The sequence below is a fragment of the Ostrea edulis genome, chromosome 8 (assembly GCF_947568905.1).
Source record: "Ostrea edulis chromosome 8, xbOstEdul1.1, whole genome shotgun sequence".
NCBI classification, from domain to species: domain Eukaryota; kingdom Metazoa; phylum Mollusca; class Bivalvia; order Ostreida; family Ostreidae; genus Ostrea; species Ostrea edulis.
Genome location: NC_079171.1, coordinates 45,095,835 through 45,121,498, shown reverse-complemented (window position 1 = coordinate 45,121,498; position 25,664 = coordinate 45,095,835). Strand labels below are relative to the sequence as shown.

The window sequence follows — 25,664 nt, the reverse complement described above, 5'->3', positions numbered from 1 at the left end:
AATATCGATCCAATGTGTAGATATTACACAGACCACGATAATTACGTCTGTCAGGAGAATGCCGATGTATACCACGAAATGCAAGAGTATTATTAATTCTGGAAGGGGGAAATGCAAAGGAACAGACCGGGATTCGAACTCAGGCCCCTTGGATCTCTAGTCAGATTCTCTATTTTCTCAGTTTTCTTATTTTAAACCGACAATTTCAGATCGAATTTCCTCGACTCATTTTTGGATAATGTTTTATTACATATAGATTTAATGACGTGCTTTACTTTGATAAGACTATAGGCTATAGCTGAAGTTTATATGATGACTTTCTTGTGCGATGATAGGGGTGTTTTAAGCTTTTATTGGACTTATAGTGTACAATTTTACAGATTCTCAATATTACAATGTATGTATATTAATTAATCGTTTTAATTTCAGATGAATTTCCATACATATGGAAAGAAGAAACACATGATAGTAGATGAAAAAACACCCTCATATATAATGCTTCATGAATATGCAAAACCATGCCAACAGGTATAATAAGATATATATATTCCTTGTGTAGCAGATAAGGCTATTTATGCATTTTATAATTCAGTAACATGGTGTCTGACAATGTAATTATTTAATTCTTATGTTGACCTGCCAACTTTATGCTTGATCCAATAGGCTTGATTTAAAGTTTCTGTCGTTACTTTGGTTTACTTTGAATATTCTTCAGATTTCAGAAGGGGTCACTAACAATTTCATTGTCAACAGTTACTATTCCTCACTGATTCACTGTCCTGTTTGTCTAAAATTATATTTGTGGGTCGGTCCACAATTTTTATATATTGCCAAAAGTTATACATTGAGGTATTCTATTTTTGTGTTAGCATTATATTTTGCATTTGTTTGTAACTCAAATTATTTGTCTTCTTTATGAGAGAACTGAGTTCATACACTTCAATTTAAAAATCTTAGGCTGTAGTAGCCAGGAATTCTGTATCACAACAAAAACAAATTTTACATAATGTGAAGTACACAATATGGCACTATAGTAACATTTCATTGTTATGCTTTTGTACAAACTCATTGTACTGCTTGGATTTGATAATAAAATCACACCTGCTAAAGCTTCAAAGAAAAAATGTAGAAGATCACAATCTGGAGAAACCCAAGACATTCGTCCCCCAAAACGTTTTGCATTTATGTTCCTCTCACTGTATTGCAAATTTCAAGATAGTTTTCAATACATTAAATTTGTGGTACTTGTGTACCAAATTAATGACTCTTAATATAGTTTTGTGGAAAAAGGAAAAGAAAGATAACCAGATTGATCTCTTTATTTTACCATGTAGTCTACAGACTCCAGATGGAAAAAGACAGAGAAAGAAATTCTAAAGGAGTATTCAAGGACCCATCCTCCTCCACACTAATTCATATTGGAAGGAATTAACATCCAACTTGAATGAAGAATTACAGACTTCCAGAACAGGTTAACAACTAAATCAATTTGTTACAGTCTGTTATTTCAAGTTTCCCACCTCTTACAGCAATAACAAAAACAATTATTTCTGGCATCTAAAGGTGTGAGAAGTTTATCATATTCTAAAATATGTTCTATTTGTTAGTGGAAGAAATTCAATCCCAAATTGATTATATTAGATACTGACAATATCTGTATTGATAAAACACAATAGTGAAAAGTGCATGATTTTTTTGTATGGAATGAACTGACCTACCTTGTTTTATTTCATGTGCATCATGCAGACCCTTTAAAAAAAGAAGCCAGATCTTCAGAAGACTTCCTTGAAAATGAGAATTGTTTGAGTGGAAGTGAAGAATATGGGATGCATACAAGCAGACATCAGCATTCCCTCCCTCTTGTTTGTGTAAGTAAAACCTTCATGAATATAAAACTTTAGATGAAAAGGGAAATATATTGACATTCACAATTCACAGTTGGTTGTTCATCTTCTGCAAAAATTACAGACTTGTTTCATTATTTATCTATGATAAAATACATATAACGACCTAATTAATATTTATGATATATGTGCAGTGTGTATTTACTACTATTCCTAATCCATATCAATGCAAATCTTTACTGATTATACTGATGTTTTGTGATATTGTTTTTAATTTTTAGATCAGAGGTGAGCTTTTTGAGAAAGACTTATGGAGGAAGTTTGAGAGTGTCAGTTCTCAGATCAAGAAGTTAGCTAACAGTAGGAGGAGTAGTAATTCATTCCACTGTATGGCCAGAGAAATATATGACATAAAAGACCTGAAAAAGGAGATTTGGCATTGTTTCATGTGGAAATTGAAGAATCTTTGAAATGGATACATGCAACACAGACATGTTTCAGTTACTTGGGGATAAAACTTATGAGGAATTTTGCTAACTTTCAGATGGGAATGTGTTGCACAAGAAATGCTTGATCACAACCTTCTTTTATTAGAAACCTTTTCTATGCAAATAATTATTTTAAATGAAATTTAGCTATTTCATTAGACTAGTAAACATGTTTTCTGTGCAAGTGTGTGTCTTTGACATTAAATGCTATGATATATTGAAGTATTTTTAAACAATGGAAGATCTCTACTTGTTCTTTCAAAGGAAAGCCAACAACAGGAATCGAACCTGTTCCTCCATCGTACAGATACGAAAGTGTGCACCAGTACACCATGTTGGCATATATTAAGAACTAGTAGCCTTGAAGAGTACATATTGTATTATTCTTGTACAGTTGATACTGGTTGGTGATATATGTATATATATATAATATACATACAGCTTAGTATATATAATGTATGCCTCATGTTTGCTAGTCGTCAATAAAGCATTTGAATTGAATATATTCTTTGTTCATGAAGAAAGTCTAATATTCTGAAATTTAGACAAATCTAGCATTTCTGTATGTGAAATACCTTTAAATCTAGATGAGAGAAATGTCTTTGTAACCCAGTTTTTATCTGGGTCAGAATAGATTCTCTGCACCTGATTGCATATTATGAAAAAAGAGTTAACATAGAGTGATCATTGAATAAGATTGTTAACTGAAATATTGTGGCACAATTAAGAACAGTCTGATCCTCACTGCTCAAAAGGCCAAAGTACCAAGTATAGGTCTAAATGCAGGCAATTGAAGGCGACCCTTGAATATGGATGAATTTTAAACAATAGAGAATCAAACAATGATTGTAACTGACATATATATGATGTACATTAAAATATATTAAGAACTGAACCAACATAAGATCACAACATAAAAGGGCCTGAAAGTCGTTGGATGGAAGTTCTTGGGTCCATATGAGTGAAATATTCTCGAGAGGGATGTTAAACAATATACAACTATACAGGCATTCGATCTTGAGGTCAAAACTTATTTCCACATTGTGTTTACATAATTAGTGCATGTAGATTTAAATTGCATCTTTCTAGAATAAAATGTTATCTTGCTTAATATCAATTATTTACAAACTGCAAGGGTGGCTCATAAACAGCTAGCAGTTGCAATAATATTTATACCGAGCGAAGCTCGGACGGGCCGAAGGCCCGTCCGCGAAGCAAGGCTCTAAAGGTAACACGTATGTAAAAGAAAAAAGTCAAAATCAGCAAAAGAAAAAGAGATCATCTCTATATACATTCACTGAAATTTTCATGATCCATATGGGCGCCGCCATTTATTTTTTCATTACCTGTTTCAACAGTTATTCGTGTTTTATTTTGAATGTCAATAATAGAAGACTCTAACGTGCAATTCGTAATTTAAACACTCAGTTTGTTCAAAGTGAATAGTATAATTATCATTGTAACAGGTTTTAGCAAATAAATACATATAAAACCGTAATACGACTAAATAGATGAACGAGTTCATGAGTTTCTTTAAATAAGAAGATACGATAAAATTACGGTTACTTTTTAACCATTTTGAATTTATTGGTTAATTTTGTTTGGTTTTAACGGCCTTTTTCGTTGCATACGGAATGTATTATTGTTGTTTATAATTGTTTGCTTTGAAAAAGAGAAAAAAGTCGAGGTTAAATGTGACGTCACAATGCACAGTTTACGTCGCCTTGCGGATCATGTAAAACTGTTGTCCCCATATAAACTCCTTTAATATTGAGATGTTACTGGGTGTTTAGCGCAAGGAAATTTCATTCAAAATATATATTTATAAAAGAATCATAATCTACCGTACTTAACGGAATTATGATTACCACTCGGGACACGGAGTTACGTACATGCTTCGCTCGGCCCAACGGTCACACCGTATACATATTACTGTTTAACAAGGCCAGGATAACCAGTCAAAATGAGTCGAGGAAATTCGATCTGAAATTGTCGGTTTAAAATAAGAAAACTGGCGCGTGTCATCTATAAAACTCAGTATGTATCTTCGCCAGCAACCCAATACAACCCATCAATAGTAGAAAAAACGAAGTGACACGGTTAGATTTAATTTAACACACGTGAAAAATATGCGAGTTGATGAATCACCTACTTACTTGAAAACAAAGGGATAAGACTATATCAAACAAGCGTGTCACATGGAAAACCAAGTATTATACATTTCCTAAGGCCTGTCTCTGGCAATTAATGACATAAAATCGAAAGTGACACAGCTAATTAAGCCATGATACGCTCATTTACGTACATTCCCATTACTTACCATTGAGTCCGCCATATTGGATTTTGATCAGTGGAAGAATCCATTCGACATCTGATGCCTGGCCTTCGTTCTTTGAACATCGGAAGGCCTCGGGTACCAGGCTAATGATTGACTTAATAATTTCACTTGGAGAAGTGAAATGATAACTCATTCATTATTTTGTCGATATTTACAAAACGACAGCTTAGCTGGCAAATTGTGGTTTCGACAGTGAATAGAAGGCCGGATTCTGATTGAAAGTTATAAATTGACTTTGCTCCTAAATATAAAGAACTCACATTCGCATTCTGATTCATAGGTCATATTGTGATTTATTGAGAATAACGGGGCTGTAATACTGAGCCACGCAGACGGAGCTTCAGTGAGTAGGACCATATGTAATGCCAACATAAAAATGGTACCATCACTTTATAATCAAACTGGACAAAGGAGTATTTTGAAGCAAGATAATATATATCATTGGTCTTCAAAAGAGCTAATGTAGATAGCAGATGTGACAAGTCAACTGGATGCTCCTCTTGGGCACCTGTTCCCACCTCTCATGTGTCCTGAGGCATATCTTTGGATTGTACAAACCCCTACATTCTAACCTAACCAGTGGATATGGGGTATTTTATAGGTATGTAAATAGAACTGTATCCATACAACAAGCACTCACAAAAAGGGAGATGGAGCTGGATTATCACACCTTTCGTAAGTCCCCGCACAGGACAAGAGAAGGGAGGGAGACCCAGGCGGACCTGGTGCAGTAGAAGTGAAACTGCTAGGAAGACATTGCTGAGCTAAAGAAGGAACCCCCAGAACCATGTGGTGGCGGCCCAATGAACCCAGAGGATTAAGGTAAGCAAATCCTGTGATAGCCTTTCATCCAACAGCCTTGTCGGACCTATATCATCGGTTTCTTTCTGCTTCCATTCAATACGATCTGACTCCAGTTTTTGAGTTGTTATCAATTTCTTTGCTTTTGTCTCTACAAGTTCCAATTCTTCATATCTGTTGCTTTGACAGCTTCATCCCTTCGTCATTCGCCTCCTTTGAAATGGGTGATGCTAAAACACGGAATGGAATGTTACAATTAGAATAATTAATGTAGCAAACACGATACAAAGCGGTAAAATATAAATATTAGGAATTTCTTTACAATAGGAAAAGAATTTCATGTGGATCTTAAATTCATTAAGCTAAATTAAATGTTGGTGGAAGCGTTTTACAAAAATCATGTAATTAGGTCTACACTTCATATAAAACTCTAATGGGCAAAATATGAACGCAGCCGTTGGTCCTATGCATTTATTCAACCCGTGAGTAATATTGTTCACAATGGCATTCTTCTGTTTTGTTCTCACCTCTGTTCGAATCCCGCTCGCGCCGGTAAGTGAGAAAGTTTACTTTCGGAAGGTTGGTGGTCTCTTCCCAGGTACATTGTATCTGGGTTCTCTCTTCCACAAGTAAAAACTGGGCGCCACCAGATAACTGAAAAATTGTTGAGTGTGGCGGAGCAAATCAATCAATCAATCTGTTTTGTTATTAGTGGACATTTTTTATGGTGCAACAGCATACATGATCGTGTCATCGATCAATTAAATACGCATGTGAAATTCATGGTATTAATTTTGGCTCATTTAACAGCTTCTTTTAGAAAAATTAATTTTCTTATTTATCTTTTAAACTGTAAATCGTAAAAGTATCCTGTATGATATTTTAAAATATATACTTTTTATATTGCCCTCTCTACCAAGTTAACTGTGACAAAAAAGCAGTGGGATCTGAAGCCTGATTGATACTTCCAAAAGTAAATGGTTTAAAACTTCATTTCACACTATTATGCAAAATAAAAGTTATTTTCAGGAATAATCCTGCTTAACGAAAGGTAAAAATAGCGAAGAGTGATCAATCTCATAACTCGTATAAGCAATACAAAACGGAGTTGGGCAAACACGGAGCCCTGGATATACCAGAGGTATATACATAAGCCTCTGTAAAACAATATCCCACAATGGCCTGTTAGGAAAGCAATAGATAAAATGTTTTGAATATTGAAATGAACACTTAACCAGGCATAATGCAGTTACTAGCTGGTCCTATGTGCTGAAATTATACCATATGAACTGAAAGGCAAAATGATCTAGCTGGAAAGGTTGCGCTAATGCAACTGTATCATGTAGTTATTCATTCTCACAATCGCTGTACATTGTACGAGGTCTCCCTCAAGGACAGCTTGCATCCTCTCTACACACTGTTCTCTGTAGCCATAAATGTCCCCGTCTCCCCATTCTTCTGAATTCTGTATTAATTCCACTCACTACCTTCTTCAAATCCCTCCATTACATCCATAGACCTCTGCAAATGTCTTCGTCTTGTATTCCCGATAGCGTAAACGTATCTTGCCACGATTTCCTCATTTCCCAAAACAATGATTGTGCTAAAATCTACAAAAGTTTGACTTAGAACAGATGGAGGCAGCAGCTGCCTGACTGGACCTCTGCTTTTCACGTATGTCGCATTCGCTTGGCAGTCCTTTCACATCCGCTCAATTTCCATGGTCCGGCAAAACACGTTAACTGAAATGACGTTTGCCATTGATCTGAGTGCAGCAGAATTAGTACATGGAGTGGATAAGACTAAAGGTTGCGTTTGCTAGTACTGCAGAAGTAAAAGATTCTGCTTCTTCACTGCTTCTGGTTGACAGAAGAGGTAGACAATACATCTGTGAATGGGGGGGCAGTAATGGTTGATAATGTGCTGGTAGAGGGGGTGGCTAAATGCAGAAGAGCTGGATGTCAAGCATAAACTAATGGAAGGATTGGCGGCAATGTCATTCGGTCTCAGTCTTGGAATTGATGGTATTTCATCCTGAACTGGACATCTGTCGTATCCTTGTCACGGGAATCTGAACTTCTGTTAAAAACACTCGTGTACATATAGGATATTATATTATTAATTTGACTATTTGCACTCTTCAAAGACGATGCTTCCCTATACATACGTTTATTAAACTTTTAAACACTGCTGTGGTTCCATCTTTACCATGGTGACCACTGTTTTCTGTACTATACATGAACATACTATACAAGCATGCTTTCAATTTTATACAAGCATGCTTTCAATTTAATTTGAGAAATAGTACACTTCCTGTTCTTGAAAAGATGGTTTCCTCATAGCAGCAATTTCCTGTGTCAAACTATGGCCCATGGTTAATCAAGGGGTCACGAATTAAGATGTTGTTACATTATGTTTTCTATCATTGGGCTCAGTCATAGTAAAGCAATACTTCTAACGTTGGGTCCCGTGTCGCGGCAGACGTTGGTATGTTATAGAATTCTCGCTGCTACGGCCCTGATCGCCAATTTGTGGTATTTAACCTACAACTGGTGACGTCTCAATATGGGGAAAATCTTAGACATACCAATTAACCATCGTTGTTATCATTTTCGCAGATAATTCATTAATTAACCGAACGGTATTAGATATAAAAAAAAATACGTTTAACTGAAAAATATAGTAAGGTATAAAGTGTATTATATTGACAAAATACAGCTCTATCCTGATTAGCAGGCATTGGTGGTCATAGGAGACGGTTTTTAACAATACCCTTTATCTCCATGATTATCAACTTTGTTTCATAGACTCCTCATAAAATGCACTTGGAATAGAAAATCGTTACTCGATTATCGTTCCCGATTTCCAGAATTTGTGACGTCATAAGAGACCAGAATCAGTTATGCGAATCAAAACGAAAGCACACCCATACACGATTTATTTGCAACTGGAAGAGTTTTTGAATGAGGAACCATATTTTGTTATACAAGGATATCACTTTGATTTCATAATTAATGCAAATGTCAGCCACGTCGTCGATTTTTCATCGGAGGACGAACAAGATGATCGATTACGATCCTATTTATTCCTAATCGGTTGAAATGATACTGACTGGTTAATAATGATAAGTGTATGGTAATGTTCAGACCAGTCTATGGCTGCTTACATCATAGTATGTCTTTCTGACGTCACCAGCAAGGGAGATAAGCCGCGAACGTCAAAGATCATTTTCGTGATCGAGTACATTTGATTACTGTTGTGACGTTGTCTTGCATTGGGGAAAAAAAATTAAAATGAATTCTTGAAACCTTGATTAATGAATTCCAATTCATAACTCAATTCTTCATAATATTGTTTCATATTACCGTTAAGAATTTAGAGAAGTTACCAAGGTATTGTCGTCAAACTTGCTGCGGGTAGTGTATATCATTAACACACAACACTCCATGATTCACTGCTAGTAATACCAATGAGGCTATCTTTAATTTCACCAGACTGATATCTTGTGTTTTCTTATTGGATCATCTATCGAAGACTGTAATAAACAGATATAAAGCAGATAACGCATCCTTCTTAACTTCTGAGTCATCTGTGAATTCGTCATTTTCGAAAGAAGTTTCTGAGATTGTCGGCCATTCTTGATCCCTTTTCCAAAGGAATTCTGGTCCCATTCTTTGTGGTAATTGAATTTGTCTGTTCAATGGATTCCTCTTGACGCACAATCAGCAGGATTTTGTTTTTAGAATTTTAAGGCTGTTCAAAATTAATTCTACGTTTAACGTCACCTCAAAACTTCAAAACCTACGAGGGAGGGAGGAAAAAAAATAAACAAACAAAAATTTTAAACAAAGGTGTATTTATTGAAAATCACCTATTCAGTGACCCCAAAAATCAACAATTTCAAACAAGAGGTACTGTGAGTAATGCTCACTAAGAATACCCCCGCGTACCCCAATCTCCCAAAGGGTGTTGGCAATAGGTATAAACTACCTCTTTTATGTGTGTAAAAAAACAAATGGCATGACAAACCGAACCATATTGCTACTTCGGTGTCCAGTGCGCGTGACCTTTGATCCCAAAATCGATAGGGAACATCTTCATCCCATGGGTAGTCCATATGTATGGTATAGTGACTGTAGGTGGAAAGGATAACGTTTTAGAGCCCGGAAACCATATTGCTACTTCAATGTCCATTGCGCTTGATCTTTTGACACCAAAATCGACAGGGAACATCTTCATCCCATGGATAGTCCATATATATGATATGGTGACGGTAGGTGGAAAGGATAACGCTTTAGAGCCCGGAAACCGTATTGCTACTTTGATATCCAGTGCACTTGACCTTTGACCTTTTGACCATAAAATCGATAGGGAACATCTTCATCCCATGGGTAGTCCATATATATGATATGGTGACGGTAGGTGGAAAGTTATGATAACGCTTTAGAGCCCGGAAACCATATTGCTACTTCGATGTCCAGTGCGCTTGACCTTTGGACACCAAAATCGATAGGGAATATCTTCATCCCATGGGTAGTCCATATATATGATATGGTGACGGTAGGTGGAAAGGATAATGCTTTAGAGCCCGGAAACCATTGCGTCTACAGACGGACGGACAGACGGACAACCTGATTCCAGTATACCCCCCTCCCCACACACACACACAACTTGTTGCGGGGGGTATAATAATATATATTGTTGGGTTTTATATTCAAGTCCAAGTCAATTAAAATCACCCAATTTAGTGACCAAAAAGTAATATGTCAAATTAAACACATTGTATATTTGATTTTCAAGTCCCAAGTAAATTTTGGCGTTTTCCCAGCAAAGACTTTTTCCTTAATTTGGGTTTGTATCCCCTCTGCGAACACACCATGCAGATTGGGTGAGCGGAGGAGTGGCTTGCGATAACATCAGGTGGTACATCCAATGGATTTTCATCTCCACAAACATAGCAAACTAAAGGAAAACTTCTTTTGTGGAAATAGTTGCTAGACACATGTGACCCACAGTTACAATTAAAATTATTATGACAATATTTCATACATTTTTGTAACGACACATCTTAAAGTTTAAAATATGCTTTACTTTGTTTTGTGTTGGTTTGTTTTTTGTTATACAATTTTCTATGTACTATTAATCAGTGTAGAAAGATGCTAATTTGGTGTACTACAACTAAAGATCGGGATTGTACCTTCACTTCTACAAATACAAGGCAGGATTCCAATAGTTTAGGAAGCCTTCAAATAAATTGATTAAAATATTGCAGTTTTCTTTTTAGTGCTTTTAATTTTTCTGATTAAATGCTTTGTACAAAGTAATTATCAATCAGTAAGTTATGTATTACCAATCGTAGTACAAACTGTCATGAAATAGTGTATCGGAACTCTTCAGTGTTGAGAAGGTACATTTTATATGAAATGGTTGCCGTTTGCAACGGCTACGATAATAACCATCTTTATTTACTGTGGGATTTACACGCAAAAAGCGGCCGAAGTTCAGGCAAGATTTCACTTTGTGTGACACTGGTCTGACATTCTGAAGAGGCGTCAGTCCAGCTTCGACGAATCTCGCTGAGATTAGTTCGGTTCAAACCATCTTTGTACGTTTTCTTTGCTTCAATAGTGGCATATACTTCCATTTTCTTCACGTAAGGACCTCTGATCCAATTTTGCATGCGTTTCCCTCTTACGCGGGATGTAGAATTAAGTCGCTAAATGAAAAACCAAACCCGAACGACTACTTCAAATCCGGATTTGTTTGTTTTTTCAAAACGGCAATTTCCCCGAAACCTACGCGTGCGGGTGACGTTAAACGTAGAATTAACTTTAGGCAGCTTTATATAATTCCAATCCTGCAGCATGCATTCATTTTCAGTGCATCTTGCATGATATCACTTTCTTCAGATTCGTTGATCTTGTCTTCTGCTACTATAAAACTCATCATTTTAGGTCACCTGAGTAAACTCGGTGACCTATTGCAATTGGTTGTCGTCCGTCGTGCGTTAACAATTGAACAGTTTAACTTCTTCATAACTACCTGTTCAATTCTTTTCATATTTGGCATGAAGCATTTTTGTGACAAGGGGGGCATAAATTGCAAATTTCAGTACTCCAGCACCTCTGGGGCCCTAGGGGCGGGGCGAAAACTGCCCAAAATTGACCAATTTTCAAAATCTTCTCTACAACTGCACACGTGTAAGAAAAACTAAATGCATAGTGATGTAGAGCAGGAAGGCCTCTACCAATATTGTAACTTTCATGGTCCCTGGGGTAGGGATTTTGACCTCAGGGCGGGGCCAAACATGGTATATAGTGTTTATGTGTAAAACACTTAAATAACATCTTCTTTAGTGTTATTGATAATAAATTGAAACTAAATGGATATTTCGAAAAAGCAGGTAGTCGTTTATCAAAAATTGTAAATTTCATGATTCCCGGGGTAGAGGTTCTGACCCCAGGGTGGGACCAAACTTACTATATGGTGTTTATGTGTATAACACTTAGATAACATCTTCTTTAGTGTTAATGATACTAAATTGAACGTAAATGGATATTTAGAAAGAGCAGGTAGTCCTTTACCAAAATTGTAAATTTGATGATCCCCGGGGTAGGGGTTCTGACCTCAGGGTGGGGCCAAACATAGTATACAGTATTTATCTGTAAGTTTGCTGATGCTAAATAAAATATAAATGTATACAAAGGAATAGTAGAAAAGGATGTACAAAAATGGCAATTTTACACATCTTGTTTTATACTGTTGCTGAAAATTAGAATTTAGCTTAGATATTCAGAACAGTAAACAAAATCTAGATTTCATAGCCCTTTGGAGTAGTGATACTTTTTCACTAGTACTCGGGTGACCGATAAGGCCTGTGGGCCTCTCGTTCTCTTTTATCTGAAAGAACAATATTGCTTCCTCGTTGTCATTGTCCATCAGAAACATCTCCTAGAGGGACTGTCCTCACATTCAGCGAGTAACTGATGATATTGATGTATACATTTTTACTGGGAAAGATAGAATTATATTTTAAATTTCACTGTACCTGCTAGTGACAGACGACATTATTATAGAGCTTTTCAATGTTGGAGATTTGTCAACCAATCAAAATTGGCGTCAAAACTTGTCTGAAGTGGTGATGGCAATTTTATACCCCGGGAGATAGCTTTGCTTTACTTGATTGTTTTCAGTATATGAAAAATAGCTATTTTCAGCCCGTAAACCTTACAGAATTTATTTTACAAATTATCATATTCCCTTATATGGCGAAACACCCGCCTTCATCTTTATTGGAGTACTGTGAACATATTTTGATTTCTAGAAATGAAAGTATTTTCAAAAGAGTTGCAATTGTGTTTTACCTCTCAAATGATGAACCCGTTGCATCAATTTCCTTTTCACTAAAAGCTTCTCCATTCCAGGACTATGTCTTCGTACTTCCCTTGAATCGCCAACCTCCATATGGAGTATAGCCTTTGTAACTGTATCCATAAAATTTTCTGTTTATCTGCTGGCACTAAAATTTTGATCAAATAGTTACCAATGTAAGATTTAGAATTTACTACAAAAAAAGTAACATGATTAAATTGTCGTTTGATTTGCTTTTTTATGACATATTTCTCTTCTGCTCCGAACTTGAATACTACTAACATTTAATTTTTTTTTAATGCTATTGTATTTCATTTACTTGGAGAATCACATCGCCCATCAACAGCAATGCTTAAAGGTATACCGCTAAGTGAACATGCGTGGTCTTTGAATAAACTTTCAATAGCAACCTAAATCTTACGAGATCAATTACTCAGCTATGCATCTCGTTCATGTAAAACACCATGTAACCAATTAATGGTCAATTCCACGTCATACTCCTTGAGAAAACATACTTATCTGAGTCACACCAAACTGAAGTTGCATGTGATAAAAGTGTCTGACAGTCCCATTGCTGAGGTTGGTGAACTTTGCACCCATATTTCGAATCGTTCCCAAGATGCACCTGAAAAATGAATTAATGAAGAAAATGTATTTGTAAATGAAGAAGTAAAACACAGATTGCTATATATATATTAGGAAATTATGAAAAGACAGTAATCAAAATGCATACCAACCACCTGTTCATATAATGAATGTACTTACTAGCATTCGAATGCAATTACAATGCTTGTTTAGTTTCTTATACTTCCTTTTGAGAATTTTTCACTCATATTGAGAGTTCACCAACTCTACATCAAATACCTTCAAAGTTAATCTTGTGCATTCAGGTCCAAAGCAGCGAGTATTCTTTATCATGCTACATGTAACCCCTGGGGCAACATTGACCCTCCATCTTTATATCCACAAACCCAGTGATGTGCACTTTTAAATTTTAAATGACTCCTGGATATATCTTGATAATTGTAAAACAAATGCCATATTAAATGCTAAATATTATGGTCGTTATAACGATCTGGTTTTCCAATACAACCTATCATTGGGTCAAATGCCGTCTGACGTGTTTCATACCGATTGTTAGGTCGTTCTTAGCAAACCGATTTTGACTGCGGATAACTCCGTTTACCTGATTAAGATGTAGCGCTCACGGCGGGCGTGATCGGTCGACAGGAGATGCTTACTCCTAGGCACGTGATCCCACCTCTGGTATATCCAGGGGTCCGTGTTTGTCCAACTCTTTATTTTGTAGTGCTCATAGTACTTGTGAGATGTATCACTGCTCGTTATCTGCATCACTGTAAACCAAGCCTAGCGCTTCTCCGTACTTTCAGTACTTTGATTTGTTTTATATTTCTAAGAACTTTTCTTACCTGTATCCTTTGTTATTCGTTTAGTTAAGATAGATGTGACCTAAATAGTAATAGCATTCATGTTGTACTCATCGCAATAATACTGTACTCGTCACAACAAGTTAACCCGTAGGGATCAGGGTTAAAATAGGTCCTCAGTACCCCTTGCTTGTCGTAAGAGGGGGTTAAATTGGCGGTCCATCGGATGACTCTCTCTCTCTCTCTCTCTCTCTCTCTCTCTCTCTCTCTCTCTCTCTCTCTCTCTGAATATACATTCATATTTGGAGCTAAATATTAAAACTCATTTATGAAGAAATACTTTTTGTTTCAGATTTTGGACATGTCTGTCATAAAGTTCCAGTCCATAGACAAATATTCATCACGGCATGTCCCTATCGGAACAACCCAATGCCAAGTATTATGTCTAGAAATGGATTTTAAAGAGATAGAAAAAGAAAAACATTTTAGTTAAATATGATGAAAGTACATTTAAATTCAGTGATTGGCAGATAAGTAATTGGAATATATTAGTATACATTATACTTGGAGACGAAAAACAGGTATTACTTTTTGATAACATTTGCTGCATATGGTGTTGTTGCTTAGTATACAATTATATTTGAATTCCTAAAAATTAATTTATTTTAGATTAACAGTAACGATCTTTGTTTTAATTTTGCAATATTTATTCTATTTAGTGGAACATATTGCCAGAATTTCATTATATCATATTGTCAGAAAATGATGTGTAAATGTAGTACGAAATTTGCACTTGATGATATTTGACCTCAATGCTCGTTATTATAATCACCATATCTTTTGTTAAACCCATTTAAAATGATTTAAGATCTGTCTTATGGTTGTATTTTTAAAATAATGTGGAATTCACTATTCATCATGCTATTTAATTACATGTTAAAATTATGTGGAATAGATGATGGTTAAAACTGCACTTTGAGTGCTGTTACTCAACAACCAAAAGTATTTTGTTGAATAAAATTGATTAATTCATTTCTAATGTTTTGTAGTATTTTGAATAACACATCAGCTCATACATTTATAATTTTCTATCTTTGACTTTAATCTACTGAGAAGGGGCGTATTATATGTTTCAAAGACAAAAGATCGAGAAAAAATATGCACTTTACATGACCTTTGACCCCTGTAGACCTCTATGTGGACATTGGATCTTATACGAAATTGTTCCGTCAAATTCCTAACAAATTTATACGTCAAATGTCTACCCGAAATCGGGGCACATATTGCTTTTAAACTGTCACTTCATCTTTTTAAACCTCTAAAATGTGTCGGTAGAGGAAAGGATTAAACAATGGAATGACTTCACAGGTGGATTTTCATGTTATTTAAGGACTCATCGCTGTTACAGTTCTAAGCGTCATGAAGGTTTGAGATTTAAAAAGGATCTGCCCCTGTACTACACACGTGGTGTCTACTGAGGTAAAAATAACTTTCTCACTGAAGAAATTGAACACTTCTAAATTCATACTACTTCCTGCTAAGTTTAATAAATGATATCTCTAAACAATTTTTCCCTCATATCCTGTAACAAAACTATACAGGACGTATACTGGCATGACTACAAACACCAAATAAAACATTTATAAGGGGATTGTCGCTACTTAGAAAATCGTAACTTGAGTATCGCAGCACACGATATAGACGTTATCCTACTCCTTTTGAAAATACAAATTTAGTTTTCTAAACATTGTAAATATTCTTACGACGTAATTTTGTATGATATCGCACGGTCCAGAAAAGAGTTAACACATTGTGTTGGGAGCGGTACTGACGACTTGCACCGATCAGGATAATCTTCATCGCACAGCGTAGTATATTTCCGACCACATGGTATGATGGCTATATATTTTTTTTATTTTCATTCCCGATTGCGTTTAATGTATGAAGATTAATTATTTACTATGGTACATGATATAAAAAAAAAATTATAAACACCATATTTAGATATGCATGTTTTGTACGCATTCTTTTATTTCCGCTAAATATATATTTTACTACAGTAACTTGATCGGCGGAGTCGGATCACGTCGAGTTGACAGGCGCGGATCATTTGATCACACGAGACGCGAAACGTCGAGTTTGATCTTATGATCCGCGCCTGTCGACGAGGCGTGATCCAACCATTCGGATCAAGTTACTGTAGTAATGATAAATCTATTATACACACTCTAATGTATGTATTTCTAAATCAGCATTTAAAAGATAATAAACATTATCAAAATTATCAAAATACACAGACATACAGTGAAATTATATTTTGTGTACGCAGTCTTGTCTGTGACGCGGTCAATATTTTCCACAGAAAACATGGTGTTGATGCATTTTGACGTCATCACTTTCGAAGGATACTGATACGGAATCAGAAAACGACAGTGTGGTGATTTGAAAAATCGGATCACAGTCTGTAGAATCCACAGAATCATACAAACGAATCATTCACGAATATATGACAATAGTACTTAACAGCTTTTTATACTGAACTCGTTAGTCCACGTCTGTCTGAATGGCTGTCCTCGCTGTAAGTAAAACACATTCTCTAGGCATGTTGGATCACAGTAACTGCGATTTGGAATCCTAATTCATTTCGTTCTGCGGTGGTCTAGAGGAAGAGCGTTCGCCTCGCATGCGGAAGATTGGGGTTCGAATCCGGGCCGTGACAGACTTAAGTCGTTAAAACAGTGATAGTTCCATCGCCAAACGCTCGGCAGCAGGTGTGAATGTCATGGGTCCTCGGATATGACCTTAAAAACGGATGCTACGTGTCACAATAGGTGTGGTGCGTTAAGGGGGTACATGTACTCTACATCGTCATAATGGCTGACTTCCTTTTAAAACATGTTGGAAAATATAAATATCGGCAATATTTGTCTACTCATTTAAAAAATTCTCGAGTAGCGCAGTAGGTTAGCACGTCGATTGCTGACTGTTGATCGCGTGTTCGAGTCCAGCAGGAGTTTTAAAATTTTCTCAGATTGGTTTCAACTAAAACTATAATTTTTGACTACTGTAAGTTGGTTTAATTCCACGTTGTTAAAATTTCACGATTTGTTACAAGGGTACCAATCGCGATGGTTTTATTATCTAAAGTAAATTGGAAAGTTTTCAATTTCAAAATATTGTTGCACATATTCTCCTCTTTTCACCCATATCAAATTTCTCTGGTGTAGCATACTTCCTTAAAGAACTCCTCACTACCCGTAAGCGCCAAGCATAGACCTAAATTTGAAGCCCTTCACCGGTCTTGGTGACGTCTCCATATGAGTGAGAAATTCTCGAGAGAGACGTTAAACAAGATACAATCAATCAATCCTTATTCATTACGTTTTAAACGAAGGTTTGATACATGTACATCCACCAACAATTTGCCAAACATATTGACGTGCAGCTAAAAATTAGCCCTAGATGATTTAGAATGGTGTGTGCTGCTATCATAGTGTATGTAATTGGTGTCGTTTCAAAGAATAAAGCAGTGGGTTACTCCTTTAAATTCCAGACGATAGAGGAATATTCTGGTACCTACGGCAGATTAACTACTTGACATTTATTACCATGTGGCATTAGATGAAGTTACCATATTGTCTCTACTAAAAATACGGAAACAGGATCAAAAGTACACTTGAAATTGATTTATATGTCGACATCGAATTCCCAGTATATTCAATCACTAATCGGCTACAGAAAATGAAATACCTCAAATGCGCTTCTGACAAACTTTTCTACACACGATTCCCGATACTGACTGTAATGCCAATACCGATTTGTACATTATTATATTATATAAGGGTATTTTGTACCTCATATCGCTAAAGGAGGACCAAAGCGATCTAAAAATAATTGAGTATCATGCTTTCAACAACTTTGCATTTCAATGTTAGTCTTACAACAAGAGGATGCTTCTAAATGGTTGTTGAAACCTTGGATTAAATACGTTTCCTATATATCTGTGAGAAGATGAACTAATGCTTTCCTGCCTGAGAATATTATTTCTATAAGTGTTGGAAGATTCATTCGATTTTAAATTCGACTGAGAAGTAAACAATTCTGTAACCAACAAATTAACATGTAAACTACACTGTTATAAATAATTAACATATTAACTACAGGTCTATCAATAATTAATATGTAAATTGAAACGGCTATCAATAAACTCAAGAGGCCCATGGGCCACATTGCACACCTAAGTCACCTTGGCCCATATTTAAAGAGTGTTCCTATATACCGTATATCAGGTTTTTTCCGCGAATCAGAACCTAAAATAGTGTATTAAATTTACGCGAATCAAATTTTCACTATTTCAAAGTCATCGTGAAAATATAATTCACGATTATTTAAACTTATAAAAGAAAACAGCTTGTGAAAGTATAACACTTAATTTTTAATGCAAAAAATTCACACAGTGAAACGATTTACACGATTTCTGAGTTACTGATCACACAACGAGTTTGCATTTTTCTTTATATTCAAGTAAATAAGCGACTCACTGCTGTACGTGACCGTAATAATCCACCCCAAGGCGGTACCATATATATTGTACCTGTATTAAACGACCACCTGTCTAACGCAACCAACGACCGTGATTTTTACAACATTTTCGAGTGATTTCATGAAATTTTATCTTTATTCAACGACTGTACATTTTTCGATTATAACACGATTCCTACTTTCGATTTCAGTCGAGCATGACTATTCTGGGAATTATCGTCCCTAACACTTTCGTTTTAAATAGACACGGGTAATAGTTCGGTTGTGATCTTGTTTAGTTGACACACTGACTCAATTATTATACCCAAGCTATCAACTGTTTAGCGTATAATCAACACAGGGTCGGATGAGGTTAATTAAGAAAACCTGAGTTATTGTTTATCTAATAAAATCAGGAATCGGGAAATCAAGGCCGTCGTTTTCATAGTTGTGAATTTTCGACACAGTTTGAGATGTGCGTGGTAAATCGGCCGTATCAGTTTATCATAAAAACAAACTTTGTATAAAATTTACGCGGATTTATTTTCCTCGATTCGGAAATCGCGTACAAAGCGGAAACTGGATACACGCGGAAAAAACCTGATATACGGTATATTCACATGTAAAAGTTTGATCCCAATTGTGGTCCAAGTCTACCCTCGGGGGCAATGATTTTTACAACATTGAATCTGCACTATGTCGGGAAGCTTTCATATAAATGTAAAGCTTTCCTGGCCAAGTGGTTCTTGAGAAGATTTTTAAAGATTTTCTCTTTATATTTGTATGTAAAACTTTGATTCCCTATTGTGGCCCCGGGGGATGTGATGTTAACAAACTTGAATCTGCAAGATTTTTAAAATGACACCCACGCTATTTTAGAGTCGCCGTGCGAAGCGAGATGCCCCTTGCTGTCAACGGCGTGTTTTAAAAGCGGATTTTCAACACAAACTTTTCTGTTTATTCTTACACCGACAGCAAATAAATCCCGCGCATGAAGATCTTCTAAAATTTGATTTCCTTTTTGTTTGGGAACAGCTTTTGAAGACATATCATATGTTGACATTCTTATATAACAGGGTAAATCAATTACGTTTAAAGAAACTATATTTAGTAAGCATGAATACATGATGTAAGTAAATTAAGTGTCACAGGCAATTGTACTTGTTTATTAAACATGTGACATGTGTATTAATATATCAACTACAAAAAAATTAGATTCATCCTTAAATATGAAACAAATAGTGTAAGTAAATATTTTATAGTAAAGAAAGTAAATATATCGCTTTCGTAAGTTGGAAAAAGTATGGTAAATATTTTAAAATGGTATGGTTATACTGCGACCGATTCACACTCCGTCGAGGCCTCATCAAAAGTGTGTAAAAGCCTACATCGTGCGACTATTTGTACGGGAATCTACTGGAATGAGACAAAGAGCGCACATCCAGTTTGTTGTGTTTAATATTCTACAGTTAATAATAATCACATTTACCGTATTTTGACAAATATATTTAATACGCACCCCCTTTTGGGGCCTGTAAATCGAGGAAGTATCACAATTCGTATGTACAATCGCATTTAACTTCACGAGAAATCTTTGTGGAAATAATGCATGTTTTCAACAAAGCATGCACGAGAATTTGTGTACACTGCAGCAATTTGTTTTAAAGAAAGCGGTAATGTTGTACTTAGTACTAAACAGTGATCTTTACTAAATATTTTGGGGGAATAATGTTAATTTCAGTAAAGCACGAGATTTTGTAGCAATAAAGTTTTAACAGGCTCCATAATTTCTTTGTTACACTTCATATCAATGACCTACATTTTCATAATGCTATGCGAGTTATTCCCCCCTGATTACAGTCCTCAGTTGACGGTGTCATACAAGGAATAAATAGAAAATTTACAAATTTTGGATTACAATCAATTTCCGGTTAATGAATTTTTTCTAATTGCACCTGCAATCTAAAACAGTTATCAAACAAAAACATGTAAACTACACTGTTATAGATAATGAACACGTAAAATACAAGTCCATATGAATATTTAAAATATAAACTACAAGTCTATAAATGACAAGATCGGTTGTGATTGTTTTCTTTGTAACCGGAAGGTCGTGCGTACGAGCCCCGCTCGTGACATGACCGCGTCACACCTGAGACGGTAACATAGGTAGTGGTTGTTCCTTCACCAAACGCTCGGCATTTAGAAGTGAGAATAATGGAACTTTCGAATACGACTTTAACAACGGAGGTCGCGGAGGCCTCGGCATGATAAAGAAACTTCACTGCTACGGGCCTGTGCGCTAAGCTTAGGTCTAAATTTGTGGTACTTCACCTACACCTGGTGACATCTCAATATTAGTGTAAAATTCTCAAGGGAACGTAAAACAAACTAATATAAACAACACGCCTGCAAAAAACACACAACAAACAACAAGCCTGCAAAAAACACACAACAAACAAGCCTGCAAAAAACACATAACAAACAAGCCTGCAAAAAACAAACAAGTCAATGCAGCAAACACTGCATGGATCAAAACCATAGAATGTTTGCTAATAGAAGTACGTTGTCCTTTGAGAGATAGCTCAAATTTCTGAAAAACCGCATGATGTAAAACTTACACGGTACCAATTTTGATGCACCAGATCCGCATTTCGACAAATAATGTCATTTCAGTGATGCTCAACCGAAATGTTTGAAATCCGAAATAACGATAAACTTTCTAGAGCTATTATAGGGAAAAACTGTGCCAAAAAGTGGAGTCAAATTCGTCTAAGGATAAGAGCTTTGCATGAGGGAGATAATCCTTAATTTTGAAATGAATTTCTAAATTTTATCACAGCAATTAGATATACATACAATGTCGATGGTTAAAAGAAATTTGTTAAGAAACCAAGTCTTTCTAATGTAAAATTGAATGAATCTTCCAACACTTATAGAAATAATATTCTCAGGCAGGAAGCCACACTAATAGACAAAATACAGCCAGACGGACACACAGTACCAAAAAAGAAATGTCTGCAAGAATATTTTTGCGGTGATGTAATAACTGTCTTGTAACTGCATAGTTATCTCCTTGTCAATAGGTTTTGAATGAGGCAAGTATTGAGTGAGGATTTACACGAAAGTCACACACATGCACCCACTCACAAACAATGATTAAAAGGAAGCTACAAGAATTTGTTTCGCTACCCCGGAATCGCCCTAAAAGGTACAATCCTCGCACCCTTTATAACAATTCGTTACATACCGTTGTCATCCGCAGCACAGTATGCAAAAATTAGTTACTAAGCTACCACTAATGGCGACCCTATGTTACAAATTGTTACATCTCGTCTCGTTGTTACATACTGTACCCTGTAGTGGTCATCAGTTTCTCTTACGCAGTTTAAATTAATAGTATTGCCCATTGACAAACCTTCTCAAAAATGACTTTGTCATTCCAGCAGATTGTATACAAGAGTACATCAATGGAAACTTCGAGGAATATAGACTTAGACTTAAAGATGAAAACATGTTTCTTCATGTATTTATTCAAATATATTTTTGCAGCCCGATATGAAGCCAATTACTTGGATCACTGTTTCAATGCTTGCTGTTGTGACAACGCGTGGTGAGGAAAACTACTCATCTTTCAACGATTGTTCTTATGCAACATATGAGGAGAAGTTGTATGCTCACTGTGAGGGCCTTGGATTAGATAGTGCACCGAGGTTCTCTAACGAAGTCATTGGAGTTAACTTTGCCAACAACACATTCGAGCATGTTCCGGCAAATCTACCTAGATATATTTTGTATCTGAACATGTCTCATAATTATCTGCAGAAATTGGACAACACTTCATTAACTGGATACAGCGAGCTAAGAAATTTCAGTATTTCATGCAACAAACTTCATGAAGTTCAGGCTGGTACCTTTGCGAAAAATTCGAAACTTCAACACCTAGACGTCTCCAATAATCAAGTCCTTACCATTAACGCCATTTATAACATATCACGTGATCTGAAAAATTCCGCAATCAAAATCTTAAATACCGAAAAATTACAATGCACTTATGGAGTTAGTCACATTATCAAAATCTACCATGTTGCGCATTTAAAGGACACCCAACTAGGAGAATTAAATCTGGCTTCGAACAGAATACACAGTCTGGAAACGGGCGCATTGACCTCGCTTCCAAAATCACTCCGTGTGCTAAACCTGTCAGATAATATACTGATTTTTGGATTCTACATGATGGAATTTGCGGTTCTGCGGAATTTGGAAATACTTAACATCAGTTTTTAGTTACAGTTCCATCAAGCTATAATGAATATCGAATTCTTTGAAAATTGTAATGACACATTAAATCCTTCTAGAATGGCTGAACCGGACCACAAGAATGACGACTATTCAAAAATCAAAACATATTGGAATGAAATGATATCGGAACCTCATCGATTCAACTCCTCACTCCAAGGTCTCGCGGGGAACATCGAGAACTTCACAATCTACTTCCCTCCAAATGCACGAGAAATCTATTTCCATGACAATTTATACAAATTTTCAGTCCCCAAGCTTCCCATCGGTATGAATAATAAGTTGTCGCATTTGTTTGTTCAAAGAAATATTATCTATGAGCTTAGAGGACCAATAACGGGACTGGGGAATGTAGAGTACATCGATTTTTCTGGTAATTTTTCTGGCTATTTAGCCAGGGATATTTTCAAAGATTTCCCCAAGCTAAACATTTCAATTTGTCCAACAATGCACTCGGACCGTCATTTGAAGCCGATGAAAATGGCCAGATTTTCTCGCACCAAACTTTGCTGTCATCTCTTGACTTGTCCTTTAACAGAATCGGCCGCCTTACTGAGATAGTATTCCAACACAACACACACATTGCTTACTTGAACTTAAGTTACAACTCCGTCAACATTTTCAATGTCCGTATTAACCATCTTAAAAACCTTACCTTATTGGATATATCTTACAATCAGTTGTCAAGTCTCGGACCATCAACACGAGAAGCCCTGAATTTGGTGTCTAGGACTCATACGGTTCGGGTTAATTTAATGGGTAACAATCTTAAATGCTCCTGTGAACATTTCGACTTCCTCAAATAGATGCGTAACTCCAAAACATTGCAATTCGTAAATTTTGAAAATTATACCTGTGCATTTGGGAATTCATCGGATTTCTCCTTAAAAAATATTGACGATCTACTGCAGATCTTGGGGAAACAATGCTCGTCGTATGCACTTATTATAGTTATCATAACGTCGTTGATCATCATCGTTTTGACTTTAACAGTGAGTCGCATTGTATATAGATACAGATGGAAGCTCCGCTATATGTATTATATCGCCAGAGAAAATTACCAAGGGAACGCTGACAAATATGATTTGGTGAGAGAGACATCACATCGATTTGACGCTTTCATTTCATATGCTGATGAAGACAGAAGCGTTGTTTTAAGCCTCGTTAAGGTTCTAGAGAAAGATTATGGTTTGAAGTTTTGCTTACATCAACGAGATTTTATTCCCTGAACAGATATTGCTGTTAATATCACAAACGCCATTCATTCCAGCCGCCGAACAGTCTGTTGTATGACGTCACGCTACATCGAGTCATATTGGTGTATGTTTGAATTAAACATGGCGCGAATGGAGGCGATATATTCTCGTAATGGAAAAAATATCCTGTTTCTGATAGCGTTGGAAAAGAACACAATGAAACAACTGCCTTTTCATCTGATGGATCTCATCGAGACCAAGTCGTACCTGGATTATCCAAACTGTGACGACGAAAGGATTGCCTTTCAGTCGAAACTTTGGAGATTTTCTGAGAACTTGTGATGGCGAATGATTTCTTCGAAGATCGAACCGTCTACACGATTTTATAATTCGTGTAGAAAAAAAAAAGAATTACATGCCAGATATGTCAAGGTAGAGACACAAGGGGTGACGTCACGGATCGTCTAAAATATTACTCGATAGAGACACGAGAGGTGAAAATAGCATTACTCTTTCTTGTCTATAAGACAAAGCAGAACGATAACTCGTATAAACACGAAGCATTACAAACATTTTATCAGAAGTGTACGTAACACGACGGCGCAATGATGATAAAAGTGAAAATGTCATTTGCAGAGCCAGTAGAATGGCGGGAAGAATACATGTATTTTATATTATATATATACCATTATATTGTATCTGTATAATACTGTTCTATATACCATTATATTGTATCTGTATAATACTGTTCTATATACCATTATATTGTATCTGTATAATACTGTTCTATATACCATTATATTGTATCTGTATAATACTGTTCTATATACCATTATATTGTATCTGTATAATACTGTTCTATATATCATAATATTGTATCTGTATAATACTGTTCTATATACCATTATATTGTATCTGTATAATACTGTTCTATATACCATTATATTGTATCTGTATAATACTGTTCTATATACCATTATATTGTATCTGTATAATACTGTTCTATATACCATTATATTGTATCTGTATAATACTGTTGTCTGTATATATATATATATTTTTTTTCAAGACCACAATGTGAACTAGTTTTGATACTAATTGTGTTATCTTGTATAAACAAAGAGCATTTTTATTATCGTTATCATCATCACCATCATCATACCATTACTTCGATTTGACAATGAACCATTTGTCCTATTCCCATAGTACATATGAGAAATATCATTTTGGTATAGTTATGTATTACCGTCATTTTAGTATAATTATATACGACTACTTTCGTTTTGGTTGGGTGAGGCACATGCACCACTTCTGCCATGTCGATATATTTGCATTAAATTATTCGGCGTAATCGATCGTTTTAGTACCGGAAATCCTATTCAGTTACAGAAGAAGGAAAAATGGAAGTTGAAACAATT

General features: G+C 35.8%; 1 long non-coding RNA gene and 1 pseudogene across 2 annotated transcripts; both read left to right on the top strand.

Annotated features, from left to right (window-relative positions):
* The first annotated feature begins 413 nt into the window (after positions 1–413).
* Positions 414–2,833, top strand: LOC125661385 (uncharacterized). 2 transcript variants are annotated; one of them, XR_008797621.1, is made up of 4 exons: positions 414–528; positions 1,335–1,471; positions 1,747–1,868; positions 2,126–2,833. It is a non-coding gene; the product is annotated as an uncharacterized LOC125661385 (long non-coding RNA). The 2 variants fall into 2 exon arrangements; XR_007364881.2 differs by having other exon boundaries at positions 435–528; positions 1,342–1,471.
* A 13,211-nt stretch (positions 2,834–16,044) lies between these two features.
* On the top strand, positions 16,045–25,061 carry LOC130049102 (toll-like receptor 4; annotated as a pseudogene).
* The last annotated feature ends 603 nt before the right edge of the window (positions 25,062–25,664 follow it).